Below are 22,359 nucleotides of genomic sequence, written 5' to 3'. Positions count from 1 at the left end.
TGTGGGACCCGTCCATCCAGCCGTGTGTTTTACCGAGAACTGTGTCATCATCATTGGCTGAGTGAGGCACAGCGCTGCCCCCGCGACCCTGCACCTCGCCAGGCCCCGTAACCCGCCTGCCATCCATCCCTACGCCATCACCGGGCCCCGGGACAACCAACCCCCTACCCACGGAGGGGAGAACTAACATCCAGGCTGCTCCCTGTCATCGCTCCCGGGATCCCTGTCCAGAGCAGCGGTGGTGTCACCAATATCACCACAACCGTGGGTGGCGTCACGGACAATATCCCTAAACCAATCCACCCCCCCCTTTCACTCACGGGCGAAGAATGCCGCTCGAGTCCCCGGGATCTGGCACACCGCTCGAGCCACCACCGAGCAGCAGCAGCCGCAGCAGCAGCGGCCGGACCCGAGCAGTGGGAGAGCGCAGCGTCCCCTCCTCTGCCCGCGACAACTTGGCGTCACGAACAGGATCTTACCGCTCTGCCGTCTGGTAGAGGTGCGCCTTGTAACCGCTGGAGGTGTCCGGCCAGAAAATTTGAGAAGCCGCCATCTTTGGCGAGGAGGATTCCCGCTCGAGCGTCTTCTCGAGCGGTGGAGGCGCGAAGGCCAAAACCCCGCCCCTATAGAGGAGGAGCCGGAAAGAGACTAAGGGGGACTGATGGCGTCTGGCCGCATGTAGCCCGCGGTTATAAAAGCAGGGATGCCAGGACCCTGCGGCCATCTTATTGCTGGTTCCTGGAAGAGGCCGCCAGAAATATGTTCATGCCGTCCCGCAGCACCGTACCCCCACGCCTGGAACCGCGGCGTGGCTGGAGATCCGGACCGCACAGCTCCAACAACGGCTGCAGGTCAAGATGCAACTCCTCTTAGAGGAGTGGGAGGCCGACATGGCGGAGGTCGTAACGACCGTGCAGAGACGCGAGGAAGAGGGAGCTTCGGAAGGGAGGGTGAATGACCCACGCCCCTGTACCCCTAGTGGGTCAGTCATTGAGGCCGAGGGACCCGGTCCACGCCCGCTCACCTTGCTACCTCCCCCGCTACCCGTACTGGCCGCCGCGGCCCCGCCACTAGGCCCGCTACCCACGCAACCGATAGCGGTACCCTGCATGTCCGCCACGGCGGATCGACCTGTAGCCGGAGCCTGTGACCGACCGGAAGTGTTACCCTGGAAGGTGCAGAAGCCTGAGCCGGAGGCATCCCCCAAAAAACTTCCTGAACCGGAGCCGACAGGCCACTCCGTGCAGGAGGCCCGGTGGAAGAGGACCCCTGTGCCCATCCCCCACACCTCGGCTGAGGTTGCGCCGGGTTGCCGCTGCAGGGCAGCACCCCAGGCCAGGTCACCGCGGGACCTTCCACCCAGATTGCCAGTGGTGGGCAGTGTCCAGAAGGTCTCGCGGGGCCCGACCCGTGCACCGGATCTCGCAGCAGCTCCGTATTGGGACAGGTAACCGACACCGCTGGGCCCGGAGATCGCGGAAAGAGAGAGGAAGAAGGCGGAGTTGGTGGCCTGTACGATCCGGGAAAAGGAGAGCCTCCGCCAAGCGACCTTCCGTGTCCGGGGCCCGCTGTATGAAGGGCAGGTGAGGCGGTTTGATGTCCGCCGGGGCTATGGTTTCATCTATGAACCGGGCCTGGAGGCCGAAGTTTTTGTAGCCCGGCGGAATGTTAATGCCCACCTGCCGGAGGAGCACCCAGGCCGCAACCTGATGCCAGGAGACCTGGTGCAATACACCCGGCACTGCGGGGAGAGGGGGTGGTTTGCGTTGAACGCAAAGCTGAGGGGCAGCCAAGAGGCCCGAGTGTGTACCGTGCCCCCTCCTCCGACCGATGCCGAAGAATCCGAGTGATGGCAGCAGAGTACCGTTGCAATTGTCCCCCTTTGGGACCACCACTGTGCTGTTTAAAATTTCTTAGAATGATAAGTGAATGATTACCCGAAGATTTACCTGATTGTCAGCCTGATTGAGACCGGTCGTTGCTGGCACCGTTGTCCCCGTGGGGACTGTTTAGAAGTTTTTGCATAAGGGACTCCTTAAGGACAAGCCTGAGAACTTGCAGGGCAACCACGAACTTGTGGCTTGTAAATAATTATGTTTGTGGCTTTCACCGTTGCCGCCTCCGGAGAGGCAGATTGGAGGAAGGGCCCGCAGTGGAGCAGGCTGGGGCCCAGCCACCACCGGAACCGGTGGCGATCCACTGGGGGTTTCAGGGGTTCCCCATGGATATGGGTCCCCTGAAAAGGACAGAACTCGCTCGGGCAACTTGTGCTGGACTGGGGTCAAGGGGTGCTGCGTGTTTGCTTAGGGCAGCATCAGGGCCAGGTTGCTTGGGTGGGAGAGAGCGGAAGCCGTAACCGTTTGCAACGTTTAAGTAAGAGAACCTCCCGATGTGGGAAGATGTTATTATGCTTGTAATCTGTTTACCGTTTATTTTTCAGTTTGTAAAAATAAAACCGGTGGGAATGTGGCGCCCTGGAGAAGCCAGGGGCCACAGAGAACAACACCAACGCACCCCACACTCCCGGTCAGGCACATCTAAGTCAGACAAAACCCTTGTTGCCTTCCTCCAGGGGCTGATGATCACACCAGGGGGTGGGCCAGGCGGTTGGCCCCGCCCACCGAGGAGTTCACAGTTCTGGAGGCGGGAAAAGCAGGCAGATGAGTTGAGGAGTGGAGAGAGATTAGAGTTGGAAGTGAAAGTGGAAGGAGGAAAGTGGCAGTTAAGCAGCCTGAAGTTGGTCCGGGTGTGTGGCCCGGACGGATCAGCGAGGTTGGCAGACGGTGGTGGCCATCTGCAGGAGTGGCCTATTGGAGCTAACCGTAAGGACCGTGGACGGGCGGTGGCCCGGCGGTACCGGACCGGTACGCAAAGAGAAGCCAGCACCACCCGGCAGGGGCTTACGGACCCCGGCAAGGCTAGGAGTCGCCGTGAATTTGCCAAATCCGTTAGCGAAGGGAACCTCCTGGGTTTCCCAGCAGCCAAGTCCCGACAGAAGGCAACCGTCCAACCGAGAGAGGGAAACACAGTCACTGCCAAGGCTAAAGTTCCCAGGGCCAGAGCCTGCGGGCAAAAGGGGCTCCTCCAGCACCCATCCAAGCTGGGGAGCGGGTTACCGGTGGGAACCCATTGGAACCGTTACACTACATAGGTGCAGGGAAAGGCAGTCACCATCAACCTGCCGGGAGAAACAACACCGCAGCCGTCTGTGGGACCCGTCCATCCAGCCGTGTGTTTTACCGAGAACTGTGTCCTCATCATTGGCTGAGTGAGTACCACCGTGCCGTGCAGCACAGCGCTGCCCCCGCGACCCTGCACCTCCGCTGCCCCCGCGACCCTGCACCTCGCCAAGCCCCGTAACCCGCCTGCCAACCATCCCTACTCCTCACCGGGCCCCGGGACAACCAACCCCCCTACCCACGGAGGGAAGAACCAACATCCAAGCTGCTCCCTGTCATCGCTCCCGGGATCCCCGTCCAGAGCAGCGGTGGTGTCACAACCTCACCACAACCGTGGGTGGCGTCACGGACAATATCCCTAACCCAAACCACCTCCCCCTTTCACTCACGGGCGAGGAACGCCGCTCGAGTCCCCGGGATCCGGCCCACCGCTCGAGCCACCGCCCACCGCAGTGGGTGAGCGCAGCGTCCCCTCCCCGCCCGCGACAACTTGGCGTCACGAACAGGATCTTACCACTCTGCCGTCTGGTAGAGGTGCGCCTTGTGACCGCCGGAGGTGTCCGGCCGAAAATTTTGAGAAGCCGCCATTTTGGGCGCGAAAAGTCCCCGCTCGAGCGTCTCCTCGAGCAGTGGAGGCGCGAAAGCCGAAACCCCGCCCCTGTAGAGGAGGAGCCGGAAAAAGACTAAGGGGGACGGATGGCGTCTGGCCGCATGTAGCTCGCGGTTATAAAAGCAGGGACGCCAGGACCCTGCAGCCATCTTTTTGTTGGTTTCTGGAAGAGGCCGCCGCAGCGATGTATCAGCCGTCCCGCAGCACCGTAGCCCCCGTGCCTGGAACCGCGGCGTGGATGGAGGTCAGGACCGCCCAGCTCCAACAGCGGCTGCAGATTCGGATGCAACTCCTCTTGGAGGAGTGGGAGGCCAACATGGCGGAGGTGGTGGCGGCCATATGGAGACGCGAGGTGGAGGGAGTCTTGGAGGAGAGGGTAAGTGACCCACGCCCCTGTACTCCTAGTGGGTCGGTCATCTCGGCCGAGGGGCCCGGTCTACACCCGCTCGCCCTGCTACCTTCCCCGCTACCCGTGTTGGCTGCTGCTGCCCCGCCACGAGGCCCGCTACCACCCCCACCGGTAGCGGTACCCTGCCCATCCGCCCAGGCGGACCGATCTGCAGCCGAGGCCCGTGACCGTGCAGCACCGCTTCCTTGGAAGACGCCGAAGGCCGAGCCCGTTGTTGAGGCTGTACCAGAGGCACCGCTGATCGTGCCTGACCCCACATCGGCCCCGGTAGCCCATCTCATGCAGGAGGAGGCGGAGGTCCGGCGGGAGAGGACCCCTGTGCCCATTCCCCACACCTCGGCTGAGGTTGCGCTGGGTTGCCGCTGCAAGGCAGCACCCCAGGCCAAGTCACCGCGGGACCTTCCACCCAGATTGCCAGTGCTGGGCAGTGTCCAGAAGGTCTCGCGGGGCCCAACCCGTGCGCAGGGGCTCGCAGCGGCCCCGTATTGGGACAGGGAACCGACACCGCTGGGCCTGGAGATTGCCGAGAGGGAGAGAAGGAAGGCGGAGCTGGTGGCACGCACGATTCGGGAGAAAGAAAGCCTCCACCAAGCGACCTTCCGTGTCCGGGGCCCGCTCTATGAAGGGCAAGTGAGGAGGTTTGACGTCCGTCGGGGCTATGGTTTTATCTATGAGCCGGGCCTGGAGGCCGAAGTTTTTGTGGCCCAACTGGACGTCAATGCCCATTTGCCAGAGGATCACCCGGGCCGCAACCTGATGCCGGGAGACTTGGTGCAGTACACCAGGCACTGCGGGGAGAGGGGGTGGTTCGCGTTGGATGCGAAGCTGAGCGGCAGTCAAGAGGCCCGAGTATCTACCGAGCCCCCTCCCCTAGCCGACACCGAGGAGTCAGAGTGATGGCAGCGGAGCCCCGTTGCAAGTTGTCTCCGTTGGGACCACCAGTTTGAAAGTTTGAGAATGATAAGTAAAGATGATCAACCGAAAGTTCACCTGATTAACTAACCTGATTGAACTGGTCGTTGCTGGCAACTGTTGTCCCCGTGGGGACTGTATGCAAACCAATGCGTAGAAACTGCTAGGGACAAGCCCGAGAACTTGCAGGGCAACCACGAACTTGTGGTATGTAAACAAATATGTTGTTGGGCTTGAAACCGTGACCGCCTCCGGAGAGGCTGATTTGGAGGATGGGCCTGGAGGAAAGGGATGGCCCAGGCCCGCCACTACCGAAACCGGTGGCGATCCTCCGGGGGTTCAGGGGTCCCCATGGACATGGGTCCCCTGAAAGAGACAGAACCCGCTCGGGCAACTTGGTGCTGGACTGGGGTCAAGGGGTGCTGCCCAGTTGCTTAGGAGCAGCATCAGGGCCAGGTTGCTTGGGTGGGAGAAGAGCGGAAGCTGTACCGTTAATAAAGACAACCGTTTAGTAACGTTTAAGAAATGTGCCTCCCGATGTGGGAAGATTGAAAAAAATGCTTATGTTTTTACATGTTTGTAAATAAAACCAGTGATGGATGGGTAGCCCGCGGACGGTCTGCATTTTACTAAGGGGGAATGTGGCACCCTGGACAAGCCAGGTCGTCACAGGTACTACACCAACACACCCCACACCCCGGTTAGGCACACCGAAGCCAAACACAAAATCCTTGTTGCCTTCCTCCAGGGGCTGATGTCCACACCAGGGGGCGGGCCAGGCGGTTGGTCCCACCCACCGAGGAGTACACAGTCCTGGAGGCGGGAAAAGGAGTCAGTGAGAGTTTAGTCTAGAGAAGAGTTCGGGGAAGAGAAGTGGTAGCAGAGCAGTCTGAAGTTGGTCCGGGTGTGTGGCCCGGACGGAACAGCAAGGTTGGCAGACGGTGGTGACCGTCTGCAGGAGAGGCCGATTAGAGTGAGCCGTAAGGATCGTGGACGGGTGGTGGCCCGGCGGTACCGGACCGGTGAACAAAGAGAAGCCAGCACCAACCGGCAGGGTTTACGAACCACGACAAGGCTAGGAGTCGCCGTTGAAATTGTCAAATCCGTTAGCGAAGGGAACCTCCGGGGTTTCCCAGCAGTCAAGACCCGATTGAAGGCGACAGCTCAAACCGTAGAGGGAAACACAGTCACCGCCAAGGCTACAGTTCCCAGGGCCAGAGCCTGCGGGCAAAAGGGGCTCCTTCAGCACCCATCCAAGCTGGGGAGCGGGTTACCGGTGGGAAGCCATTGGAACCGTACACAACACAGGTGCAGGGAAAGGCAGTCACCATCAACCTGCCGGGAGGAGAACAACCGCAGCCACCTGTGGGACCTGTCCATCCAGCCATTTGTTTCATCAGAGACTCCGTGTGTGTTACTGGTTGAGTGAGTACCACCGTGCCGTGCGGCACAGCGCTGCCCCCGCGACCCTGCACCTCGCCAGGCCCCGTAACCCGCCTGCCAACCATCCCTACCCCTCACCGGGCCCCGGGACAACCAACCCCCTACCCACGGAGGGAAGAACGAACATCCAAGCTGCTCCCTGTCATCACTCCCGGGATCCCCGTCCAGAGCAGCGGTGGTGTCACAACCTCACCACAACCGTGGGTGGCGTCACGGACAATATCCCTAACCCAAACCACCTCCCCCTTTCACTCACGGGCGAGGAACGCCGCTCGAGTCCCCGAGATCCGGCCCACCGCTCGAGCCACCACCGAGCAGCAGCAGCACCCGGACCCGAGCAGTGGGTGAGCGCAGCGTCCCCTCCTCCGCCCGCGACACATGGACCACACCTCTTTACTGTGCAAAGACACTGAGGAAAAAGGGGGGGGCGATTGATGCCACTGTCGTGTTGTCTGTTTTTTAAATATCAAGACTCCAAGATGGGTTTCCAAGTTGTCTGTACTGGCTGGGGTATGGGAGCATGAACCCTACACCTGTCTCTCATCCACCTCTTTATTTGTTATGTCAATACTCCAGGAAGCTAATGGCTATGCCAAAACAGGGGTACTGCACTGTAAGGGGATGTGCGCACGTGTGCATATTGCATGCAGTTACACTGCGTTCTGCACCGCAGCGTACCTGCATGCGTCCTGCGTCCCCTGCACAATCTATGGAGATTGTGCAGGAGCCGTGCGCACGTGGCCTATTAGAACGCAGCAATTCGGCTGCTGCCCGAATCGCTGCATTCTAAGAAGTGACATGTCACTTCTATCGTGCGGTTTGCATGCTGTCTATAGGGAGAGGCAGCATGCAGAGCGCACGAATCTGCCGGCACCATGCGCTTCAGAACAGAGCTTTTCAGCTGCGCTCTGAAGCGCACCTTTTAGGTGCGGTGCAGAGCGCACACGTGCGCACATAGCCTAAAACCTTTTTTTGCTGTTTAAGCTTTGTGAACCCCCAATGATGTCAAGGACGTTTTCTCTGCCTTAGCTTGACCTATCATTGAATTCAATGGGGTTCGAAATGGTTTGGGGTTAGGGAAAAATTGGGATAGTTTTTATTACTTTTCTCTCTCTCTTTTTTTTTTTTAAGACGTTATTGAGTAAGATCTAAAATATTTCGGATCTCATCGTAACTGAACCCATATCTATCTGTATGTATGTATATATCTATCTATCTGGACCTCTTAATTATTTGTTTAATGCAATCCTATTGGTTATCTGGCAGTGGTGCTTTGATTTGACCATTTCCTTGCCAAGCTTTTGGTGTTTATACTACAAAAATGTTTTTTTTTTTGTTTTTTTGTTGTTTTAATAGTGATTGTTTTTAGTTTTTGCAGTTTTCTCAACCAAAGTATGACAGAAAAAAACCCTGATCTTCTCTGTGCCAAGAATTTTTTATTCATAGAGATTTTCCTTTAGCTGTTGTTGCTAAATAGCATTTGCTTACACCTGAGCATGACCTCCAAAATTAGTACCTCGTACTGAGCGCAAAAGGTTTGTTCATGCATAAAAGTTTTTTGTTTGTGGCACTTTTATTAAAAAAAAATAACACCAGTTGCTCTATATTTCATCATTGAGTCTACCATCTATCAGACTGAAGCTGGTCTGGTGATCAGCTGAGCAAGATTTGCTTTAGATTACCTCAATGGTCAGCGATTACCACTTGGGATGCAGCAACAAGACATGCATTTTCCCTTACTCATTTTTTGCTTTACCGTCTTGAATTTAACAAGCTCATAGTACAGTAAATCAACAGTACTTAATGCCACTTTAGTATTAACTAAACTTTCTTACACAACTAGGCTATATATTACATATTAGTAGCTTAATTTGAAATATATAGTAGCATTACATTTGAACTTTAAAAAATATCTAATTTAAGAAATAGAACAGGCTGGGGGTCTCCTTTTCTTTATGATCATCTGTGGGTTATTTGTAAAGAAGCAGATATTGAACAAGCAGCCATAATATTGAATTCACATCACTTTAGCCCATCCATGTATTATTTGCTCTATATTTACCCGAGTCACTTGCTTAACTGAACCTATTGCATTCCCTAGTGTGATGCAGTGCTTTTCTTTCTTGTCTCTACATTTCCCTGTAGTACTCACAAGGTCCTCAGAAAAATAAGACAGAGCAAGAGAGATTTATGAGAGCGATTCAGAGGGCTGTGTTTGCTTGCTGACATTTGGATTCATCTATCGTCTCATTTCATGGCGTGTGATAGCACAGCACTATTTTAGAGCCACCAGAAACAATTTTCATTAATCACAAGTCCAAAGGCATCATGTCACTGAAGGTTCTGACTCAGTGCTCCCCATCTCTGCCTGTTTCTTCCCAGTGGTGCTCATAGACTGATCAGGCTCCCACACAAACCAAACGCTCATTGACACTTGGCCCAATTCTGAGCTTATTCTGGTTAGTCAAGACATGTGTAGCACAGTCAAAAAAGTTTTCAGAGAAACAATAAGCTTTGTGAAACTTATGGTGTACAGCAGCGTAAAGATATTGTTAAAGGACTAACTCTAATATTAATTATTAATGTTGGCCTTGACTATTAATTATTAAAATTTCAATAATTACAATAAGTACATTGGCTGGCTCACCAATATGTTAAAGAGGAACTCTTCCGCATGTGTTAAAGGGGCGTTTCGTATGTCAACTTTGACTACTGGTAATTAAAATTAGTAATGAACAAGTATGCTTTGCCTTGCATCGGGATGCTCAGCTACTCTCATTACTCGATCGAGTATCACAGGTGGATGAGAGCTACGTTCGAGTCCCCGCCCACATGTTTTGCGGCTTTCAATAAACATTTCGGGATTTCCTGCCATGCATGGCAATGCAGTAGCCATGTTGGCTACTGGCCTTACTGTTATTAGGTGGCTGCATTGCATCATCAAGGCTTATGACCAGGAATATTGATGCCAGGAACACTGTCGAGAAAGCAGTTCAGGGAGAGTTGATGTAGGAAGGCAAATTTAGATTAGAACAGTGTATGTACACTTGCACCGTTTAGTGCCTTTCATGTGGCAATAAAGTGTGTTTTTAGCATTGTTTAACCTAATAAATAAAGAAAATAATTTAAAAAAACGGAGTGTAGTCCCCCTATTTTTTATAGCAACCAAAGCAAAGCAGATGGCTGCAGGCTGGTATTTATAGGCGGGGAAGACCCATGATTATTTGACCCTTCCCAGCCTAAAAATACCAGCAGCTGCCCCACAATTGACACCTCACATTAAATGCGCCAATTCTGGCAGTTGACCTAGCTCTACCAATTTGTCCTGGCACAGTGGCAGGTGGGGTAATATTTTTGGGTGTTGTTGTCAGCTGACATCAATCAAGCCCATGGGTTAGTAATGGAGAAGTGTCTACCACAGTAAGTGGAAAGAGCAGACAACACACAAAATATTTTATGCTAGAAAAAAATTCTCTAAGGTTTGCCCTGGTTCACCAATTTATTAAAAAGAAAAGTTATGAAGACCCGAGAAGTCCAAAGGAGCCTGCGTAGTCTACAAATGGGAACCTGAAAGACATAAAAAGAGCAAGGTAAAGAAAAAAAAAGAAGAGATAGTCCCTCTTTTACCATTTTATTGTTTCAAAAAATCCTCCAGCTTTGACGTAGTCCATGCGGTTTCCAAAAACCCACCAATTCTGTAGCACAACCTGTAGATCCTCATTGTGAGAACGACACTTCATGGGTCACTCCCTTTAAGGCGGCGCTCTGTGATAACTAGCAACTGTATAACGTTTAACCTGACTGGGAGTGACCTATGAATAGTCATTCTCAGATTGAGGCTCCATAGGTTGTGCTACAAAAGAATGGTGGACCTTGTGGGAACACCATGGAATACTTCAGAGCTGCAAGATTTTTGTTAAAATAGTGAACAAGGGACTGTCCCTTGTTTTTATTTCTTTAACTCCCTCTTTTCATGTCTTTAAGTAGAGCCATGAAAAGAGCCAGAATTAGCGCAATTAATATATCTGTCAATTCTAGGGTGGCTGCAGGCTAGTATTTTTAGGCTGAGAAGGGGCAATTAACCATAGGCCTTTTCAGCCTAATAATATCAGTCCCCAATTTTCTACTTTACCTTGCAGGGTTATCAAAAATGGAGGGACCCCCACGTAATTTATTTTTTTTTATTATTTATTTATTTCCCTGCAGCAGCCTGGGAATCAGACGTATATCCATACATCTTTCTTCAGTGCTGTTTTCATCAACCTCAGCAATTTTCAAGCCCCCCTTGGGGGTCTTCTGGAAAAATGCTCGCGTTTCCCATTGACTTCCATTATTCTCGTTATTCAAATAAAGCCTGTCCGAGCGTCCAACCAGCTTGATTCAAGTATTGTGCATCCAAGAATTTTAGTGCTCTCTCATCACTAATTAATATACAATAGTAAATGAAACCTTAACGCTGTCTATTCCTTTGCTAAAAATATTCAGCGACAAGTGACTGTGAGAAGTGAAATGGTAAGAATCTGTTAAACTTTTGACTTTCAGGCTCCATATCTCACCATCCACTATAGTTTTAAATATGAAACTACCTTCATTTTATAGACAATCATATTAGCTATCTCATACATAAATTTTACTAGCAACTATTTAGCATATAATTAGATATGCAGATTCTTGTGATGTGACTGCAAAGTTACTGTTTTGCTCCTTAATATCTACATTTATTTTTTTTTTTAATATTTTGTAAATCCATCTTTGGTTTTCAAAACTGTCTGAATCCTTCCAGGCATGCTCTCGATTAGATTCAAGCATTTTTTGACCTAAATCTGATCCTAGGTCTCTTCTACACGTTCTCAATGTTAGTGCATACTGGTTGACTCACTTGGATATGTAATATACATAGAAAACAGGGTGCACAAATGCCCAATATTACTCATACATAAAATGAAGTTGGGTGCTACAACTATGAGGGAATAAAATCAATATAGATTGTATATATTGGTTATTCTACAATATCACAATGTCACAGCTAACAGAAAAAGATATGTTGAGAAAAATTGCTTAGTGTATAAAATAATAATTAGTAAACAAAATTTGAATTGATAAAAAAAATATATAAATAACACTATGTAAATATACAATAAAGTGACATAATAATTATCAAAAAGTGAGTGCAGAATATCAATGGAATGCTACATACTTTAGAATAGTCACACATCAGGTTGGTGAGTGCAGTCAGTCTTTTTGTCTATATTAAGAGGGTCATACCTATTGACCGTGCCCCCTCCCCCACTTGCCACAGGTAATCTTATCCTATATAGCAGGTGCCTACTTGCCCATACACAGGGGGTTTTTAACCCATAGAGAGGCTTCAGCATAGTATAGGTACCCAGTTATGAGATATGCCGTGACGTGGCAACTGGGCAGATATAAAAATGGCTATTTATATATGCTAAATATCTCATTTTTCTTAGATTTTCCTTAGGCTAGTTTCACACTTGCGTTGGACGGGATCCGTAGCATTGCGTTGTGTGACGCATGCAACGGATGCGTTGCATATAGTGGCACAACAGATGCTACGGATCGTACAAAATAACGCAATCCGTTATAGGTTTTTTTTCCTTGACTCTACACATCTGGGCATGCGCAGTTCTGTAAAGACGGATGCGTTAACGGAATCCGTCAAAATGACGGTTTCTAACGGAATCCGCCACCATAGGCGTCCATTATAAAAACAACGGACGCCGACGGAATCCTGCAGGTTGCGTTTTTATGACACTCCGCCAAGTGCAGAAAAACGCTACATGCAGGGTTCCATCCGCCCGACGGTCACTGACAGTCAGCGTCAAAACAACTGATACGCCGCGGGGCAGATGCAATGCAAGACCATCCGTTGCTATCCGTAGCTAATAGAAGTCTATGAGGAATATAATGGTTTCCTGCAACGGTTACCGTAATTCCTCAAGGCTGCGGATAGCAACGGAAGCCGTCCAGCGCAAGTGTGAAAGTAGCCTTAGCTGTAATGTAGGTCCATGTTCACACATTCATGGTTTCCATACTTTAGCATTATGAGAGTGCAAACTGTCTTTTTTTGTATTTTATGTCATGTTCAGTTATGCACCTGTTCACACGTCAGTTTGGTGAGTGCAGTAAGTCTTTTTGTCTATACTTTATAATATGCAGCATACTATGGCATAAATGACTGTCTCACTCATAAGCATGTAACAGATGAGCCCCTCCACATAGTGAGAAAAGATGAGAAAGAGTAAATATAATAAGACTAGATCAAAACCACATCACCTTAGATGTTTGCGTTTCCGCCAAATTCCTTGGGATTATACACAGCTTATCAACTGAGCCCCGCTAGAACTGCAGCAAAGAAAACTGTGACTCTATTAAAATTGCTGCACTCAGTAAATTGTGATACATCCTTGTAATCAGAGTTTCTATCCCTACCTCATGCAGACTTATGCACCCTGAATGAGGTCCACTTTCCAGCAGCTGTTCATTATAGACAACCAAAAAAAAATTAACAAGAGCAATGGATGTGTGTAAGTATCTAGCAAAACCCCAGCAGCAGACGCTGTATTGTTGTAAAAAGAGATGGGTAAGGCAAGTAGATATTTTCCAGTATAGTGGCAGCAATGGCAGCTCCTGCAGCAATAGAGTATAGGACAGGCAGGAGATTTATTGCTGGCTGATATGTGGCTGTAATGGTTGTGCAGTGACAATAACAATAGCAGAATCCAGTAGAAAATGTGACAAGCCAGGCAAGACGATCACTGGAAGCATAGGGCTACCAGAAGCGGTACACTAGATAGGGGTAGATACCCAGTTGGGTGTGATCCAATGGCACTGGCAGCAGCAGAACAGTGTAGAGGACAAAGAACAGGCAGATACATAGATGATGCTGCTAATCTAATCGGCACCTGTTATAGGTGAATTAAAGATAGTGAAGTTATTCACCCAAGAATGCAATCCCATCAATGGCTATTACACATGTGACTCCAACTTGATAGCCTATGTTGTAAAGTGCCCCTGCGGATTATTGTATTTAGGAGAAACTATACAACATGTCAAGGATAGAATAGCAAGTCATAAATCCACCATTAGATGCAATAAAACTTGGCTACCCCTACCACACCATTTCAAAGAAGCACACCACACTGTGGAACAACTATGCTTTCAGATCCTTGAATACATCCCCAGACCTAGGTGAGGGGGAAATTATATTAAGATCCTTAAACAGCGGGAAACGACTTGCTCTACACCCTCCAGACATTGTCCCCAAAAGGTCTCAATAGAGAACTCGATTGGCTAACCTAAAATCTCTTTCTTGCTGACATTTCCACAAGCCATGGAGGCTTTGTGCCCTCCTTCTTAATAGCCTTGGTAGGTGAGTAGAATACAGTCTGTCAAGCTCTTAGGCTATGTGCCCACATGGCGTATTTTCATGCAGTTACGCTGCGTTCTGCACGGCAGCGTAACTGCATGCATCCTGCGTTCCCAGCACAATCTATGAAGATTGTGCCTAATCCATGCCCACGTGGCGTATTAGAACGCAGCAATTCGGCTGCCGAAGCGCTGCATTATAAGAAGTGACACGTCACTTCTTTCATGCGCTTTGCATGCAGCCCCCGCTCTATGGGAGGGGCTGCACCCAGAACGCATGAAATCCGCTTTTTTTATTGCTGACTGTTTCTGCAGCGATTTGAAGCGCATGTGTGTTGTTCAAATCGTTGCAGAAATATGTGCAGGGACAGAACGCTACATGGGCACATAGCCTTATAATGCATCTTAACCCTATATTTCTTCCCTAGCTAGTTATATAGACCCAGTTACTCATGGACATTCCACAAGTCGGCCCTCACAAATTCTCCATAACACTCTTTGTTCTTGTGTACTGTGTGTATTAATCACCTTAGTAATGGCATCACAGCTCTTTATTTGATAATAATAGGCATTTAGTGCAGCAGAATATTTTTCTCCCAGTTCTACTATGTATTACTTTATTTTTTATTACTTTATTTACTATTACCCTTGCATGTAAACCTCTGTCAGCTTTGCCTGTAAATACAAATTATTGCTTTATTGCATCTTATAACCTAGGTACCCTGCTTATAATGCTTTATACCCCCTTTTTTCATAATATTGGTGTCATTTTTTCCTATAAATAAAGCTATATCTCTTCTGAACTGATATATTTTCGGTCTCTTAGTAAAAGACATCCCCTTTATTGCCTCTCTTCCCTTATGTTCTTTATATTGCTTCTCCTCCATTCACCCTATATGTATCAGGATTTCCATCTGCTTGTACACACTGCATGGCAGTACCTTTGTAACGAGCTAGTTGCTATTACACAGACCATGTCACACAGTGAGGTACAGACTTCCTCATTAGCAATCCCAGCAGTAGGCCCTGTGCATGCGCACTCCCCACACCGCTCATAGCAACTGTTAGGTTGCCAGTACACACAATCTGCAGGACAAAGTGATGCGCAGGCCCCGCCCTATCATGACGCACTTCCGATATGGCATATAACACAGCCAACCTTGTGCACTGCATGCCACATCCACATCTCTGTGACCAGGACTCAGGTGCAAGAGCACAGATCTCTACCACTAAGGTAAACTGATACTAAACTTACACCACCCGGTCATACTCCGTGCATTTTATCATGTACTTAGGATACCTATATCACTCTTCTAGGTTACACATTAAAAAGAACCTAGCCATATAAAGGAACTGGTGCACTGAATTAATCAAAACCTGGAAGGTACCTCTACTGTCTGCCCCCCTCCCTCTGCCATTGTTACTTATTCCTTAGTACCTAAGGATCTAATCCTAAGTACCTATGCATCTAATCTTATTGTATCATTCAGGGTGCCCAGTACTGACTACTCCAGATGGATATAGGCGTGGGATGGATATAGGCACTCTTTGCACAACATACCTGAGACCTGAGGTACATATTTTCCAAGTTTATTCCCTTTCCCCTCCCCATTATTTTCTCCTTTCCCCCTCTTCCTCCTTTCCATACCTGCTGCATTGTCAAACTTATACTCTGATTCTCAATATCTATGTTACAATACCAAGTGTTTGCATTTATGATGTACAGTATATGTGTTATACAGTACTTATTGAATGTCATCCTGTTTTTATCTCAAATACAATACTGTATACTGTATAGATTTTTTTATGTTTTTTCAAGAATACCTTTATTTCACCAATATGTGGTTATTTATTCTATGTGTTTTCACTATTTCAGCAACAGCATGATCAAGACCCGCCTAGTGTCGAAACGTTGTTTTGTCTTTTATTCCCGGCACTACCTATTGTTTTCTCCACATATTTGTTAATAAATATTGAACACCATTACAAACTACTTCTGAAAGTGTGATGATTTTGAGTAATTGACTACGTGGGATCATCATCCCCTCTACCAGCATCTATAGGTGAATTAAAATTGGTACTGATCGATGCCTGATTTATTTTGACAACAGTAAAGTTATCTACACTTGTGAAAGATAACCTGCTTCTCTTAGGTGTTACAGCCAGCAACCATGCTAGAACCCCTCAATAACAATACGTTGATGGAAGGACCTGAGAATTTGACCATTTATTCCATGTGATGACTGTCACAAGGTGGCACTAGACACTACTTGCATGCAGTAAATGTAGAGATAGTCAGACAGGTAATAAACCATTAGGACATGACAGTACACGGGGGGGTGGCACAGTGATGAGGTCAAAATACAAGCCAAAGGTCAGGGTTCCAGGAGAGTACATACAAAATACAAGAAGTAGGCGGGGACATGGTCAGCAGGAAGTCCTAGGTCAGAAGCCGGGAAGGCACTACAGAAACAGGGGGAGAGAGGCAGAGACGGGTCAACAAAGTCCGGAGTGGAGAGGCCAAGATCTGAACACTGAGTACCATGGAAGCAAACAGCACAACTGTAACCAGGAAGTACAACAGCAGCATCCTGAGTTAACATGCTCCCTAATGAAGCAGAGCAATCACCGAGAACGAGAAGCATCTGAGTGAGCACCTCCCAGGACCAACGTGGAACCCAGTGCTGTGTAACAACCAGTAGATCATTCATCCTGCAAAACACTTTGCACCATGAGCAACATATACCGGCTCTGCAGTAGAGCATAGAAGAACAGCACAGAATGTTCTGCACATCATGACATTCCAGTTCTTGTTTTTTTTGCCCCATTAATACGGTTTCATCAGTTCATCACCACTCTGAGACAGATGGTTGTTATGGCCAGATTTATTGTAGATTTCACTCTGAATGTTAGCATCATGCCCTGCCTGTTCTATTTCAATGTCAATTTCAATGTCACCCTCCACACCACCTGCAGGTCTTCCTCTTTCATTTCTTATTTTACTCTTTTTCCTGCTGCAGGTTACATGAACCTTCAAAGTCCCCAACAGACATAGAGTGACACTGAACATGCACAAGTTGCTGTTCTTCTTCCATCACTTCTTACATTCTGGTGAGTGTTGTTTCCAGGATAAATATAGTGGCTTGATAAAGTATTCATACACTGGGAACTTTTTATGTTTTTTTTCTTTCACATTACACCCTCAAAATTAAATATGTTACTGGAATTTATGTGATATATCAACACAAAGTAGCAATTATTTGTGAAATCTAAAGGAAATGATATATGGTTTTCTAAATATGATAAAACTATAAATCTAAAAATTGTTATGTACATTTGTATTTAGCCCCTATAGTTTGGTACCCTTAAATAAAATCCTGAGTGACCATTTGCCTCCAGATGTCACAGAATTAGTAAATTGAGTCTGTACCGCCCCGAGCTCGGCCGCGACCGAGCCGCTTGGATCCGGGCTTGCTGGTGGGTGGCTCGAGCGTCTCCGGACCCGGGGGCCCCATGGTCCACTTCTATCTGAAAGGGCGGCTGGCAGTTCAGGGGACGTAGGTGTACGGCCGGAGCCGTGTTTGAGTTTGTGATGCCACCCACGGGTTGTGGTGAAGGTGGACACCACCGCTGCTATTGCGGGATACCCGGGGGAGATGTTATGCAGCAAGTTGTTAACCCCTCTGTGGGCAGGGATGGTGGCCCCGGGACCCGTTGGGAGTTGTAGTTTCATTGGGCGGTGCAGGGGGGTGCGCGGCCAGAGGGCACTGTTGTACTCATGATTAGAAACACACACAAGTCTCTAGTAAACCAAGTTGATGGTGGTCAGTGCCCACCCCACAGCCGGCTGCGTCTGGTCCCCCACTTGGTTGGTGGTCTCTGCTTTTTTCCTGCACCATGTAGTGTAGCTGTGGACTGCCTGCGCTTCATCGGCGGGAGTCCGCTCCCCGCCTTTGTGTATGTCGGGAAAGCCCTTTTGCCCGCAGACGCTGGCCCGTGGGATCTCTCTGCCTGTACGGTGGCTTTCTATCCCCCTCGTTGGGCTGTTGTCTTCAGTCGGGACTTTGGGTGGGAAAGAACCTATAGTCCAGACCACAATCCGTTAATTAACTTGGTCTAGTGGCTCCTGGACCTCATGTCAGGGTCTGAGTACCCCCCTTTGTGCTCCGGTTTCTGATTCGGTTCCCCGAGTCGGTATCGGCGGGCCACTATCCTGTCCTGGCCACCACGGTTCCACCGAGCCGTCTTCCCGGCTCCTGCAGGCTGAGGCCACCGCTTGCCTCCTAGCCAGAGGTACCAGGGCTCCTACCCCGGCACCTCTCAGATTACTGCAGACCTGCTACACAGGCCTGCTTCCATTCCACTCCACTCCTAAAACTCAACTCATCTCATCTGACTGTTCTCCCGCCTCTCACCCTCTGAACTCCTTGTTGGGCGTGGCCAACCGCCTGGCTCCACCCCCTGGTGTGTCCATCAAGCCAACAGAGTGGTGACTAGAGTGTAATGGTTGGCTGATGACACCTTTTTAAGGGACAGGTGTTGTGCGGGGCGCTAACTGTGACTATCTGGCTAGTCCAGGGCATCACAAGTCCACTTGTGTGTAATTTATTCTCATATAGCTGCAGCTGTTCTGCAAAGGCCCCCAAAATTTGTTTAATGAGGAATCAAACAGCATCATGAAAACCAAGGCCACACTCCAGACAGGCTGTGAAGAAGAGTAAAACAGGATTAGGTTATAGAAAAACAGTGTAAGCTCTGAACATCTCCCAGAGTATTGTTCAATGCATCATCCAAAAATAGAAGGAGTATGGCAGAAAACTGACAACATACCAAGGTAGTGCCATCCACATAAACCACAATCAAGAAGAACACTAATAGAAGAGAAGCAGACAAGAGGCCGATAGTCACTCTGGAAGAGCTGCAAAGATCCACAGGTCAAGTGAGGGAACCTGTACATGAGACAACCATTAGTCATATTGTCCACAAATCTGGCCTTTATGGAAGAGCGGAAAGAAGAAAGCCATTTTTGAAAACAAGCCAGTCCCTTTGTAATTTGTAAAAAGCAATGCATGGGAAACAGCTAACATGTGGAAGAAGGTGGTCAGATAAGACCAAAATAGAACTTTTTGTGCCAAATGCGAAACACTATGAGAGGGGGAAAACTAACACTGTACATCACCATTAAAACACTATACCCACGGTCAAACATAGTAGTGGCAGCATCATGCTGTAGTTATGCTTATTTTCAGCAGGGACAGGGAAGCTAGTTGATGGGAAGTTGGATGGAGCTAAATACAGAGCAATCCTAAATATAAACGTGTTAAGAGGCAGCAAAAGACTTGAGACTGGGGCATAGGTTTACCTATCAGTGTCAGTAACATACTAAACATACTGCTAGAGCTACGATGCAATGTTTTAGCTCACAACATATTCATGTGTTTGAATGGCTCAATCAATGTTCAGACCTAAGTCCCATTGAGAATCTGTGGTAGGACTTGTACAAAGCTGTTTACAGATGCTCTCCATCCAATCTCACTTAGCTAGAGCTGGTATGCAAAGAAATATGGGCAAACATTTCAGCTTCTAGATCTACAACACTGGTAGAGACATACCCCAAAAGACTTGCAGCAGTAATTGCAGCGAAAGATGGTCCTACAAAATATTGACTCAAGGGGGCAGAGTAGCAATGTGCATCTCAATTTCAGATTTTATTTTTTTTTTTTAAATATTTACAAATCCATGTTTCATTTCCTTTTTACTTCAAAATAATTTGTCACTTTCTGTTGATATATCACATGAAATCCCAATAAAATACATTTATGTTTGTGGGTGTAATGTGAAATATTGTGGAAAAGTTCATGGTATGAATAATTTTTCAAGGCATTGTGTGAAGGGAATAATATTATTGATGATACAATTGTCATTATTGACAAATTTTGCAGCCTCTTTCAGTGGCTTTACAAGCATCCCTCATTAGCTGCCATTGCCAGATATCAAAGTAACCCATATACCAGAGTGTTGAATTCTAGCTGGTTGCAAGAGTACTCTAGCAACTACTAGTTTTTTTTCAATACTAAAGACCCATTTACACACAATGATATCGCTAACGAGATATCGTCGGGGTCACGGTGTTGGTGACGCACATCCGGCCTCGTTAGCAATGTTGTTATGTGTGACACCTTTTTGTGATCAGTAACGATCGCAAAAAAGGTGTCAAATCGTTCGTCGTTTACACGTCATTCATTTTTAAGAAAACGTTCCTCGTTTGGAACGCAGGTTGTTTCTTTCCTGCGGCAGCACACATCGCTATGTGTGACACCGCAGGAACGAGGAACAACATTGTACCTGCGGCTGCCGGCAATGAGGAAGGAAGGAGGTGGGCGGGATGTTCCGGCCGCTCATCTCCGCCCCTCCGCTTCTATTGGGTGGCCGCTTAGTGACGTCGCTATGACGCCGAACGAACCTCCCCCTTAAAGGAGAGATTGTTCGGCGGCCACAGCGACGTCGGTGAACAGGTAATTGTGTGTGACGCTGCCGTAGCAATATTGGCAGCGATCACCCCATGACGCGCCACCAACATGAGCGGGTGCTATCGCTCGCGACATCACTAGCGATGTCGCAGCGTGTAAAGCCTGCTTAAGACTATGTGCACACGTGGCGTAGAGTCCATGCTGCAAATTCTACAGCGATTTGGGCAGTGTATGTGTGCTTCAAATCGCTGCAGAAACACTGCGTAATGGATGCAGTGTGTCTACAGAATAGATGGCGATTTCATTCATTCTGGATGCTGCCTCTCCATTAGACAGAGTGGGAGCAGCATCCAAAGTGCACGGAATAAGTGACATATTGCTTTTTTAAATGCAAAGATTTTGTCAAATTTTTGACTCTCAAAACGCTGCATTCAAAAATGCATCGTGCACACGGATTTGGTGTCATTCTCATAGACTTTGCTTGGATAGCAGAACGCATGCATTTTGACAATGTGACGCTGCAGCTTAAAACGCTGCGGAAATACTAGAAAAAATGCTACGTGCGCACACAGCCTATGGCCCCTTTCACACATCAGTGATTCTGGTACGTTTGTGCTTTTTTTTAAACGTACCAGAATCACTGACATACGCAGACCCATTATAATGAATGGGTCTGCTCACACATCAGTGATTTTTCACTGCACATGTCTCCGTGCAGCGTACCCGCGTGTGCGTGATTGCCGCACGGAGACATGTCCATGTTTTTCTGGCATCACTGATGTCCCACGGACCACGCAGTGGTGTGATCCGTGAGACACGTGCCAGAAAAAAACATGCTTTTAAAATAAAAATCATTTTTACTCACCCGGCACCAGCGACGCTCTCTGCAGCCCGTTCTGCTGGCTGCTTCTGAGCCGGCTCATTACTGTCGCGCATATTCATTATGCCCGACACAGCCGACCCGGAAGCAGCTGCTGCGGGGGGTCAGCGCCGGCTGGATGCTGCACCGCGGGAGCGATCAGCGCCATGGAGAGCGGGAGATCACACAGGTGAGTGAATCTCTAAGTGCAATCACGGGCCACGGAGAACGGAGCCCGGATTGCACTTAGACAACCCACGTGTGCCGTGATTCACGGCACACGGAGGGACATGTGCGTGTTTTACACGCCAGTGAAAAACGTCAGTGTTTTTCACTGACGTGTGAAACGGGCCTAAGAAAGCAAGTTTTGCTGTGTAGGAACAAATGACATGAGCAGACACTTTCCTGACCATTACCTCCACCTTCTTGAAGTGGTTATACTTGATAACACCATAGTGACGGAGCCAATTTTGACCTTAATGACGAAGTCAAATTTTAGTAATCAGACCAGTGTCACTTTATGAAGTAATAACTCTGTAATGCTTCAACAGATCACAGTCACTCTGAGATAGTTTTTTCGTTACATATTGTACTTCATGTTAGTGGTAAATTTAGAATGATTTTTTTGCATGTATATGTGAAAAAAGCAAAAATTTGATGGAAATTTTAAATTTTCAAACTTTAAAATGTTATGCCCTTAAACCAGAGAGTTATGTCACTCAAAATAGTTAATAAATTACATTTCCCGCATATATAATTTTCATCAGCACTATATATGAAGCTATTTTTTGTTGGGAAGTTTGAAGGGTTAAAATTTTATCACCAATTTCTCATTTTTCTAACAAAGTTTACACCACAATTCTTTTTAGGGACCGCATTACATTTGAAATTACTTTGAGAGGTCTATGTTACAGAAAATAGCCCAAAGTGACACCATTCTAAAAACTACACCCCTCAAAGTACTCAAAACCATATCCAAGAAGTTTATTAACCCTTCGGATGCTTCACTGGAATTAATCAAAATTGAAATGAAATAAAATATTTGCCATTTTACCTAAAATGTTTGCTTTAGCCACAATTTATTCACT

At 48.2% G+C, this 22,359-nt stretch overlaps 1 long non-coding RNA gene across 1 annotated transcript in view; it reads left to right on the top strand.

The window, feature by feature from the left end:
* The window catches only part of LOC142299064 (uncharacterized), a 58,838-nt gene extending 42,922 nt beyond the window's left edge, over positions 1–15,916 (top strand). Inside the window, exons 3-4 of the long non-coding RNA XR_012752648.1 lie at positions 15,433–15,515; positions 15,819–15,916. This is a non-coding gene — a long non-coding RNA (uncharacterized LOC142299064). The remainder of the gene's footprint in view (positions 1–15,432; positions 15,516–15,818) is intronic.
* The last annotated feature ends 6,443 nt before the right edge of the window (positions 15,917–22,359 follow it).

This window comes from Anomaloglossus baeobatrachus, chromosome 1 (assembly GCF_048569485.1).
Source record: "Anomaloglossus baeobatrachus isolate aAnoBae1 chromosome 1, aAnoBae1.hap1, whole genome shotgun sequence".
In the NCBI taxonomy this organism is placed as follows: Eukaryota; Metazoa; Chordata; class Amphibia; order Anura; family Aromobatidae; genus Anomaloglossus; species Anomaloglossus baeobatrachus.
This window is presented reverse-complemented; position numbering and strand designations above follow the sequence as displayed.